The 12,000-nt window shown below is 49.7% G+C and overlaps 1 protein-coding gene across 2 annotated transcripts in view; it reads left to right on the top strand.

The window, feature by feature from the left end:
• Positions 1-12,000, top strand: part of LOC142249936 (putative RNA-binding protein Luc7-like 2) — a 243,966-nt gene that overhangs the window by 33,497 nt on the left and 198,469 nt on the right. The gene's annotated exons all lie outside the window — the stretch shown is intronic.

Below are 12,000 nucleotides of genomic sequence, written 5' to 3'. Positions count from 1 at the left end.
ATGGTCCTATATATGATCGATGGAGTTATGTTAAAAGCACTCATAGACTTTGGCTGGTGGGGGATGTGCTAGAGTATGGCCTATAAGGTCAAAAACTAGTCAAATTCTGTAGGTGCAGCTACAAACTTTACCCCTCCATGCCATCCCGGTCATTGGAATAATGCCGATTGTTATGTTAAATTGAAATTGGTGGCTATTGTGGCCCGTTAGCTATGTATAATTATAATGTGAGATGGTGGTGACTGGGTGGATTCGATCCCCCAGGAGGATATGCACGTGGTTTATATATGCAGATAGTATCGCTACCATCCAGCTATCCATGCTGAGCGCGGCTGGGATCAGGTAGGAGGACGTCCCCGCTCTTCAGTACGGCCGCTGGGAGGGGGCCGTGCACATGCCTGGTAGCGGTGGCATCGCGTTTCCATGGCTGCCGGGCCGGTGCGCGTCCCTTCCCAGGCCGGAAATAGAGTGAGGCAACTTCCGTTGTATCCTCCGGCCGGAACTATGCCGTGCCGACACAAACATGGAACTAAAAACGCCATTATGCACCACGTGCACATAACCTCAGACTGATATGTAAAGGGTGTTAGCCACACAAGATATGTACCCTTCTCCTGACGAAGCCCTGGGCGGTGAAACGCGTTGAGGTGCGGTGGGTGGGATCCGGTATTACTCTGGTGAGGTCTGTATAATGCTGTATAATCTTGTACTATTCATGACATTATTGGCTGATTGTTGCTGTGAAACGTTTCTGTGGGTCTCTTGCTTGATTGGTGGGTCCCAGGCATTAGATACTGGGGGCTATATGCCCTATGACCCCAGTACTCGGGGAGTGAGAGGGTGTGGATGCCACTAAGGTGCATACCCTGCTTATGTATAATCAGGGGGATGAGTAAGTGATTAGAGATTCCCTCCTAAGACCTACGAATGTAGCAGTTACCCACAGAGCGCTGAATTAATATTGGAAACTTTCTTTCAGCAAGTATATTATTGTATAAGTGTCTTATCGCCAATGATGTTACTGATTGATTTTTGCTGTGGGATTCTCTTGTGGTGCTTTTTGCCCCGTTGGGGGGGCTGCATGCCCCTAAGGTTTGGGAGTGAGAGGATATGGATGCCACTAAGGAGCATACCCCACCTGTGGAATACTGGGGGGTGTATTACTAATTGAAAAAAGCTCCCTCCTGTGACCTGGAGGTATAGCGGCAACCCACGGGGTATTGGAGTACCATAGGAGAATTATTTAGCAGCAATTATAGGGCGGGCCCATCTGGCTGTATGGGGTCGAGTTCCCTGTTAGAGAGCAGACTGATGTTCATTAGTGATGAGCGAGTACTAAAAAGCTCGGGTGCTCGAAGCTCGGGCCGAGCCTCCCAAGATACTCGTGTACTCGGGCCGCGCAACGAGCCCAATGTTATCCTATGGGAGACCCGAGTATTTTTGTGAAATGACCCCCCGGCAGCATGGAGAAACCCTAAAAATGTCACAAAAGTCTCAGAAGAGTGCTCAAATGACATGGCAACAGCATGGGGAAGACCCCTTGAAGCATTTATCACTGAAAAGTCACAGCTGTGAACAATTTTGTCCGCGTTTTACGCCATTTTTACGGACTCACCAGAAAACCTTCCAAAATGACCCCAAAATGATTTTTCATGGCGGAAATGTTAAGGGCACATACCCAATAGTGAGATAGAGCTGGTGTATGTTACTTTTTGAGATTAATACATGAAAGATTTTACGTGAAAACATTGTGTGGCACTCCGATGTCCCTGAGAAGAGACGTACATGAAGGCCTCTTGAGTCTAATGTGCCCATTTTGAGGAAGTGAGTCTTTGTAGTATTTTCCTTTGCCAGGGCAGTCCAAAATTGTGAGGTTCACCAATGCCCCTGCATACAGACGTGCATGAGGGCCTGTAAACCTGAAGTGCCCATTGGAAGGAAGTGGGTCTATTGTAGTATAGCCCTTAGGCAGGGCAGCCAAAAATTGGGAGGCTCCACGTTGTCCCTGGGTAGAGACGTGCATGAGGGCCTCTTGAGTCTAATGTGCCCATTTTGAGGAAGTGAGTCTTTGTAGTATTTTCCTTTGCCAGGGCAGTCCAAAATTGTGAGGTTCACCAATGCCCCTGCATACAGACGTGCATGAGGGCCTGTAAACCTGAAGTGCCCATTGGAAGGAAGTGGGTCTATTTCAGTATAGCCCTTAGGCAGGGCAGCCAAAAATTGGGAGGCTCCACGTTGTCCCTGGGTAGAGACGTGCATGAGGGCCTCAAAACATTAAGTGTCCATTGTCAGGAAGTGGGTGTATTATAGTATAGCCCTTAGGCAGGGCAGCCAAAAATTGGGAGGCTCCACATTGTCCCTGGATAGAGACGTGCATGATGGCCTTTAAACCTGAAGTGCCCATTGTAAGGAAGTGGGTCTATTTCAGTATAGCCCTTTGCCAGGGCAGCCAAAAATTGTGAGGCTCCACATTGTCCCTGGATAGAGACGTGCATGAGGGCCTCAAAACATTAAGTGTCCATTTTAAGGAAGTGGGTGTATTATAGTATAGCCCTTAGGCAGGGCAGCCAAAAATTGGGAGGCTCCACGTTGTCCCTGGGTAGAGACGTGCATGAGGGCCTCAAAACATTAAGTGTCCATTGTCAGGAAGTGGGTGTATTATAGTATAGCCCTTAGGCAGGGCAGCCAAAAATTGGGAGGCTCCACATTGTCCCTGGATAGAGACGTGCATGATGGCCTTTAAACCTGAAGTGCCCATTGTAAGGAAGTGGGTCTATTTCAGTATAGCCCTTTGCCAGGGCAGCCAAAAATTGGGAGGCTCCACATTGTCCCTGGATAGAGACGTGCATGATGGCCTTTAAACCTGAAGTGCCCATTGTAAGGAAGTGGGTCTATTTCAGTATAGCCCTTTGCCAGGGCAGCCAAAAATTGGGAGGCTCCACATTGTCCCTGGATAGAGACGTGCATGATGGCCTTTAAACCTGAAGTGCCCATTGTAAGGAAGTGGGTCTATTTCAGTATAGCCCTTTGCCAGGGCAGCCAAAAATTGGGAGGCTCCACATTGTCCCTGGATAGAGACGTGCATGATGGCCTGTAAACCTGAAGTGCCCATTGTAAGGAAGTGGGTCTATTTCAGTATAGCCCTTTGCCAGGGCAGCCAAAAATTGGGAGGCTCCACATTGTCCCTGGATAGAGACGTGCATGAGGGCCTCAAAACATTAAGTGTCCATTTTAAGGAAGTGGGTGTATTATAGTATAGCCCTTAGGCAGGGCAGCCAAAAATTGGGAGGCTCCACGTTGTCCCTGGGTAGAGACGTGCATGAGGGCCTCAAAACATTAAGTGTCCATTGTCAGGAAGTGGGTGTATTATAGTATAGCCCTTAGGCAGGGCAGCCAAAAATTGGGAGGCTCCACATTGTCCCTGGATAGAGACGTGCATGATGGCCTGTAAACCTGAAGTGCCCATTGTAAGGAAGTGGGTCTATTTCAGTATAGCCCTTTGCCAGGGCAGCCAAAAATTGGGAGGCTCCACATTGTCCCTGGATAGAGACGTGCATGATGGCCTTTAAACCTGAAGTGCCCATTGTAAGGAAGTGGGTCTATTTCAGTATAGCCCTTTGCCAGGGCAGCCAAAAATTGGGAGGCTCCACATTGTCCCTGGGTAGAGACGTGCATGAGGGCCTCAAAACCTTAAGTGTCCATTTTAAGGAAGTGGGTGTATTATAGTATAGCCCTTAGGCAGGGCAGCCAAAAATTGGGAGGCTCCACGTTGTCCCTGGGTAGAGACGTGCATGAGGGCCTCAAAACCTTAAGTGTCCATTTTAAGGAAGTGGGTGTATTATAGTATAGCCCTTAGGCAGGGCAGCCAAAAATTGGGAGGCTCCACGTTGTCCCTGGGTAGAAACGTGCATGAGGGCCTCAAAACATTGTTCCCATTGCAAAGGAGCGGGTCTCCTGTCGTTGTAATGTCCATTCTGCAAAGAATGGGCGAAAAAATTTACCACTGGGGGTATACCTGAAACAAAGGCCTAAGTATTGCAATTTGTAACGGTCATCATCATGGTGGCGCATGAGGAGAAGGAGGAGGAGTCCAGCGATTATCCAAAGTCCAGAAGTGTGTACCCATGGGTGAGTGGAGGTACATGGCAAACTTTAAATTCCGCTCTCATTTGCTGGTGGTGTGGTGAAGTCTGGCCCAATCCAACCCTTGTTCATCTTGATCAGAGTCAGCCTGTCAGCATTTTCAGTTGACAGGCGGGTGCGATTATCTGTAATGATTCCACCTGCGGCACTAAAAACACGCTCTGACAAAACGCTAGCAGCAGGGCAGGCCAGGACTTCCAAGGCGTAGAGAGCCAATTCATGCCACGTGTCCAGCTTGGATACCCAATAATTGTAAGGCACAGAGGAATGTCGGAGTACAGTTGTTCGATCTGCAAGGTACTCCTTCAGCATCTGGGCAAACTTAGGATTTCTTGTGGCACTACCCCGCACCTCAGGGGCTGTGGTACGTGAGGGGCTGAGAAAACTGTCCCATATCTTAAAGACTGTTCCCCTACCTCTGGCGGATTGGACTTGTGCCTCTCTCGGCTGTACGCCTCGGTTGTCCACTGATTCATGACCTATGCCGCTAGCGTTTTGTGAGGGGAATGCTTTGCCTACTTCCGTGAGTATGGCCTTCCGAAACTGCTGCATTTTGGTTGACCTCTCCTCCACGGGAATAAGAGACAAAAAGTTCTCCTTGTAGCGTGGGTCTAACAGTGTTACCAACCAGTAATGATTGTCGGCCAAGATGTTCTTAACGCGAGGGTCACGAGACAGGCAGCTTACCATAAAGTCAGCCATGTGCGCCAGACTCTTAACAGCCAGGACTTCAGTAGCCTGACCAACAAGATGACTGAACATGCTGTCCTCCTCCTCCTCCTCCTCCTCCTCCTCCTCATCTACCCTGTCCTCTGGCCAGCCACGCTGAACCGAGGATATGACTGGTGTGCATGTCATATCCTCAATTTGGCCGGAGAGTTGCTCCATGTCTTCATCCTCCTCCTCGTCATAGTCCTCCACTGCACGTTGTGATGAGACGAGGCTGGGCTGTGTTATCACCCACACCCACTACTGTTTCTTGCTGCAACTCATCGCGCTCCGCCTGCAATGCATCATGTTTGTTTTTCAGCAGAGACCGTTTTAGAAGGCAGAGTAGCGGTATGGTGACGCTAATAATGGCGTCATCACCACTCACCATCTTGGTGGAGTCCTCAAAGTTTTGGAGGATGGTACATAGGTCTGACATCCATCTCCACTCCTCAGGTGTTATGTGTGGAGTTTGACCCATTTCCCGACGGCTTAGGTGATGCAGGTACTCAACAACTGCCCTCTTCTGCTCACATATCCTGACCAACATGTGCAGAGTTGAATTCCAACGCGTGGGGACATCACACACCAGTCTGTGAGCCGGAAGATGCAAACGGCGCTGAAAGCCGGCAAGGCCGGCTGAAGCAGTAGGTGACTTTCGAAAATGTGCAGACAGGCGGCGAACTTTTACCAGTAGATCAGACAGCTCTGGGTATGACTTTATAAACCGCTGAACCACGAGGTTGAGCACATGGGCCACGCATGGAACATGTGTCAGCTGGCCTCGCCTCAAAGCCGCCACCAGGTTCCGGCCATTGTCACACACGACCTTTCCTGGCTTTAGGTTCAGAGGTGTGTGAGCCAGTGATCTGCCTGCTGTTTCAGAGCTGTCCACAGCTCTTCTGCATTGTGGGGTTTGTCACCTATGCAGATTAGCTTCAGCACAGCCTGTTGCCGCTTCGCCGAGGCAGTGCTGCAGTGCTTCCAGCTTGTGACTGGTGTGGAGGGCACAGTGGATGAGGATGCGCAGGAGGAGGAGGAGGCTGAAGAGCATGACATTCCGGAGCTGTAGAGTGTGGGTGAAACACTGACTGAGGTAGGGCCTGCAAACCTTGGTGTGGGAAGGACGTGTTCCGTCCCTCGCTCAGACTGGGTCCCAGCTTCCACAATATTAACCCAGTGTGCCGTCAACGAGATGTAGCGGCCTTGCCCACAAGCACTTGTCCACGTGTCTGTGGTTAGGTGGACCTTGGGTGAAACAGCGTTGTTCAGGGCACGTGTGATGTTTTGTGACACGTGGTTATGCAACGCGGGGACGGCACACCGGGAGAAATAGTGGCGGCTGGGGACCGAGTAACGTGGGACAGCTGCCGCCATCAGGTCACGGAATGCTTCAGTCTCCACCAGCCTAAAAGGCAACATTTCCAGCGCAAGCAGTCGCGAAATGTTAGCATTTAGAACTGTGGCATGTGGGGTGTTGGCAGTGTATTTGCGCCTGCGTTCAAAGGTTTGCTGAATGGATAACTGAACACTGCGCTGGGACAAGGACGTGCTTGATGATGGTGTTCTTTCTGCGTAGGCAACTGCAGGTGCAGGAGTGGAGGAGGCTTGTTCGCAGGCAGCATGGACAGAGGATTGGCTCGCATGCACAACCAGCGAAGACGTAGCAGTGACATCAGCAAGCACTGCTCCTCGACTCTGTTGTACTTCCCACAAAGTCGGGTGCTTGGCTGACATGTGCCTGATCATGCTGGTGGTGGTCAGGCTGCTAGTTTTGGTACCCCTGCTGATGCTGGCCCGGCAGGTGTTGCAAATGGCCTTTTTTGAATCATCTGGATCCAACTTAAAAAACTGCCAGACTCGGGAAGACCTAACATTTGTACAGGCACCTTGTGTCGTCGTGTTGTTCCGGGGAACGGTTGCCTGACTTCTGCCTGGGGCCACCACCCTGCTTCTTACTGCCTGTTGTGATGCTACGCCTCCCTCCCCCTGTGCACTGCTGTCCTCGCTCTGCATATCCTCCTGCCAGGTTGGGTCAGTTACTGGATCATCCACCACGTCGTCTTCCTCTTCCGCACCCTGCTCCTCCTCCTGAGTTGCTGACAATTGTGTCTCATCATCGTCCACCACTTGTTGAGACACGTTGCCAACTTCGTGAGAACGTGGCTGTTCAAATATTTGGCCATCTGTACAGACGATCTCCTCATGACCCACTTCAATATGAGCTGGCGAGAGGCCAGAATGTGTGAATGGAAACGTGAACAGCTCTTCCGAGTGTCCAAGTGTGGGATCATTAATGTCCGAGGAGGACGTGTACTCAGCCTGGTGGTAGGAAGGAGGATCAGGTTCAGAAATGTGCGGTGCAGTATCACGGCTACTGACACTTGACCGTGTGGAAGACAGAGTGTTTGTGGTGGTGCCAATCTGACTGGAAGCATTATCTGCTATCCAACTAACAACCTGTTGACACTGGTCTTGGTTCAAGAGCGGTGTACTGCTGCGGTCCCCAAGAATTTGGGACAGGACGTGCGAGCGACTAGATGTGGCCCTTTGTTGTGGCGAAATTAGAGCTTGCCCACGACCTCGGCCTCTGCCTGCACCACCATCACGTCCACTTCCTTGTTCCTTGCCAATGCCCTTGCGCATTTTGCAATGCTGTGCACTGCTGACGTGTATATTCACTACTTGTGCATTATATCAAAGTGTGTGGAAATTGCACACAAGTGCACCTGTACGCTGCCACCAACAGGCACACACGTGCGGTTTTAAAAACCAAGCACGGACGCAATAATAACCTAACAGGTTTTTTTGGGGAGCGACAATTACAGACAAGTCAGACACTATCTGGACTGTTTTACACTGTGTACACCAGCCCCAGATATGATGAAGGCTGGTATACGGTCACCACTACCCTGCCTGCCTGCCTGCCTGTATACTGGTACAATAGTCCTGACAAGGACTCTTTTGGTCACTAACCTGTATTCAGACCTGGCTATACCCTGCCTGTATATAGCAACAATAGTCCTGAGAAGGACTCTGCTACTGTACTCCGACCTGGCTATACCCTGCCTGCCTGTATACAACTAGAATAGTCCTGAGAAGGACTTTTGGTCACACTGTTTGCAGCCCTGCAACTGAAAAAGCTATAAAGGGCCGCAAAGCTTTCCCTGAATCAGCGACACTCTCCCTACACTGACTGTCTGAATAGCTGTGAGCAGAGCACAGCGCGCCGGCCGATATAAAGGCTCGGTCACGCTGTGCAGGCCGGCCAATCACTGCAATTCCACAACTAACAGGGCTGTGGCATTGCAGTGGTCTGCCAGCCAATCCCTGCATGAGGGCTGGCTCTCAAAAGAGCGCCAACATGCAGAAATGAAGACCACGAGTACAGCACGAGTATCGCGAGATTACTCGGTCCCCGCCGAGCAGCCCGAGTACAGCGATACTCGTGCGAGTACCGAGTAGTGACAAGCATGCTCGCTCATCACTAATGTTCATGTGTTATTATGAATTACCTACTGTAGTAAATACATCCATGAAATTTTGCGGATGTTGTTGTCAAATTATTGAATGTGACAATCGGAGTGCTCACACAGGGTTATTTTCGACCATTTTCATGCGAGCCATATGGGGAATATGATGGTGATTTAAATATTTGGGTTATTGCTACATGTTCATGCGGACCAGTGACTCTGTTGAAGTACTATATGAATATCTGGAGAGGATTTATCTCGCTCTCCACCCACCCCTCCCCTAATCCATGGGAGTCACAGTTGTATCTCTCTACCCTGCTGTGCCTTTGTTGTTTGTTTGTGTTTTTTCTTCTTTTCAAAATAAATAAACAAAGTATTTTTAAGGAAGTTTGGCATCATATATATTCTTCTGTAGTAAAAATGGCTCAACTTGTGGCAGATCTTTAGTGTACTTGTATATGTATTTTGTATGTAACCCCCTTCTCATGTACAGCACCATGGAACTAACGGTGCTCTATAAATAAATAATAATAATAATAATAATACTTCTCTCCCACACCTGAAATCAATATTTATTACGCCTTTAATATTTTAGCACAAATGATGCCAGAACAACTTCTTAAAGGGGTTATCCGGCTTCTTTGACATTTTTTTTTTTATTTCCCTATTGGGCTACATTGGGGCAGGTAAGTAGATAGAGAGCACTTACCTGCCCTGCTGTCAGCCCCTCTCCCCCGGCTCAGGGCGGTCATGTGACCGCTCCTGCCGCGATTTTGCTGCTTCCGGTCATTTCATGTCAACATGGGCAGGGCCATGTTGACATGCAAATGTGGAAGAGCATGTCGCCTCCCTGCTGGGCTGTACAGTACGAGGAGTCCCCGCCCCCCTTCCCTGCACCCTCCCACACATTCCCCCGCACCTCTTTTACTCTCCAGTAACCTCCCCCTGCACTGCTGTGGGGTCTGTGCCCTGGGGGAGGAGCCTGGCGGTAGCTGCCGTGGTGTCAGCGCCAGCACCAGGCCCCCCTGCTCAGGATCACACATTCAAATGTACCGGCATCACAGATCACCTATGCCGGTACATTTGAAAGTGCTGATGAGAAGGAGCGCAGCGCTGCTTCTCATCACTGTCCCTCGGGCTGTCTGTGCTCTCTTCAGCACAGCGGTGACGTCACTACTGTGCTGATATGTCCAGAGCACAGACAGCTGGCGAATGTGCAGGAGCGGCGGGGACCGAGGACGGGTGAGTATGTATTCCACATGTGTTCCTGATGGGGATGGGGGGGGTTGCAGAGCCATGCGTGTGCGGTGCAGAGCCATATGTGTGCGGTGCAGAGCCATATGTGTGCGTGTGCGGTGCAGAGCCATATGTGTGCAGTACAGAGCCATATGTGTGCGTGTGCGGTGCAGAGCCATATGTGTTCAGAGCCATATGTGTGCGGTGCAGAGCCATATGTGTGCATGTGCAGAGCCATGTGTGTGCGTGTGCAGAGCCATATGTGTGCGGTGCAGAGCCATATGTGTGCGTGTGCAGAGCCATGTGTGTGCGTGTGCAGAGCCATGTGTGTGCGTGTGCAGAGCCATGTGTGTGCGGTGCAGAGCCATATGTGTGCGTGTGCGGTGCAGAGCCATATGTGTGCGTGTGCAGAGCCATATGTGTGCGTGTGCGGTGCAGAGCCATATGTGTGCATGTGCAGAGCCATATGTGTGCGGTGCAGAGCCATATGTGTGCGCGTGCGGTGCAGAGCCATATGTGTGCGTGTGCGGTGCAGAGCCATATGTGTGCGGTGCAGAGCCATATGTGTGCGTGTGCGGTGCAGAGCCATATGTGTGCGCGTGCGGTGCAGAGCCATGTGTGCGTGTGCGGTACAGAGCCATATGTGTGCGTGTGCGGTGCAGAGCCATATGTGTGCGTGTGCGGTGCAGAGCCATATGTGTGCGTGTGCGGTGCAGAGCCATATGTGTGCGTGTGCAGAGCCATATGTGTGCGTGTGCAGAGCTATGTGTGTGCGTGTGCGGTACAGAGCCATATGTGTGCGTGTGCGGTGCAGAGCCATGTGTGCGTGTGCAGAGCCATATGTGTGCGTGTTTGGTGCAGAGCCATATGTGTGCGTGTGCAGAGCCGTGTGTGTGTGTGTGTGTGTGCGGTGCAGAGCCATATGTGTGCGTGTGCAGAGCCATATGTGTGCGTGTGCGGTGCAGAGCCATATGTGTGTGTGTGCAGAGCCATGTGTGTGCGTGTGCGGTGCAGAGCCATATGTGTGCGTGTGCAGAGCCATATGTGTGCGTGTGCGGTGCAGAGCCATATGTGTGCAGAGCCATATGTGTGCGTGTGCGGTGCAGAGCCATATGTGTGCGTGTGCAGAGCCATATGTGTGCGTGTGCGGTGCAGAGCCATATGTGTGCGTGTGCAGAGACACATGTGTGCGGTGCACAGCCCGATGTGGGGCTGTTATTTGCAATGCTGTAGTGATACCAGGTCAGGTGCTGGGGAAGAATACTGACAGGGAATGTGTGTGCAGGGGGCGGGCAGAGGGCGAGGCTGGACACTGGGGTGGGCAGTGACAGCTCTGACTGAGGTTTAGCACAGGGAAGTGGTCATGTTTGCTGGATCTGAATGTAAACAAGAAGCTGCAGAGAATAAAGGGATAATTCAAGAGGAACAAAAGTTAGAAAACAAAAATTAACAATGTAGGTGTGATTTATATGACAATACAGCACAGATAAACTCAAAAAGTTTTGTTAAGCTAATGTCGGACAACCCCTTTAAGTCTGGAAGTAAATTTACAAATGTTCGGTAAGAGTCTCAGGACAATTTCAGTTGTCGCACATTAATGTCGTATTCTCTTCAAATTTCAGCTCTTTCTGCATGTTAAAAATGGTTGCACATTAATCTGTGTTTCACATCTTTTAGTAAGCCCATGATGACCTGTGTTTGATGTGCAAACTTTTACGTAGAAACGCAATCCTAATCACTCCAGCATGATTTATGCCATTTAATAAACCATTTAGTGTAGGAATTTACATTGAGAAAGTGGGGAAAAAAAGCTCACCTTTATTTGTGAAAACTGTAATGATCGATGTAGGCCCGACTGAATGCAGCAGATTGCCCACATGATGTTTGAGCTTCTGGACCAGGCCTGGCTGCTGGTTCTGCTTGGCATCTTGTCCTGTGATTCCTCCTTGTGATGAAACAGTGTCTTGAACCTTCTGGAGGCTGTACACACTGCCAAACAATGCATGACTTGTGGAAATGACCAGGTATGTGGTTTCAGACATTATTCTACCTCAATGCTTTTCTGATTTGTAGTTTGTATTTGCTAAAAAGTAAAAAGCTGTCCACTACTGGATAACCCCTGGACAGCTAAAGTGGTTGTTATTAAATATATAAAAAAAGCAAACCTATTCTCCTCTCCCGGCCTTGTGCTGCTATTGTATTATGACCACTTTAACTGTCACTTTAAGAGTTCTGCCATAAATGTTTTTTTAACCTTTGAAATAGTTCATCTATAACTGTTCAATGCTTTTAAGGCTTAATATGTATGGTAGCATTGGAAAAAAAACCCGAAATATGGAGTTCTCCAAATATTATTTATTTTAGTTATGTGAAATACTATTCTAAGTATCCCTTTGTGTATGGAAACTACATGCCTGGAAATGGTATTGAATTGCTTTGG

This window comes from Anomaloglossus baeobatrachus, chromosome 8, assembly GCF_048569485.1.
Source record: "Anomaloglossus baeobatrachus isolate aAnoBae1 chromosome 8, aAnoBae1.hap1, whole genome shotgun sequence".
In the NCBI taxonomy this organism is placed as follows: domain Eukaryota; kingdom Metazoa; phylum Chordata; class Amphibia; order Anura; family Aromobatidae; genus Anomaloglossus; species Anomaloglossus baeobatrachus.
Note: the sequence above shows the minus strand (reverse complement) of the source record. Positions and strands in the feature narration are given on the sequence as shown.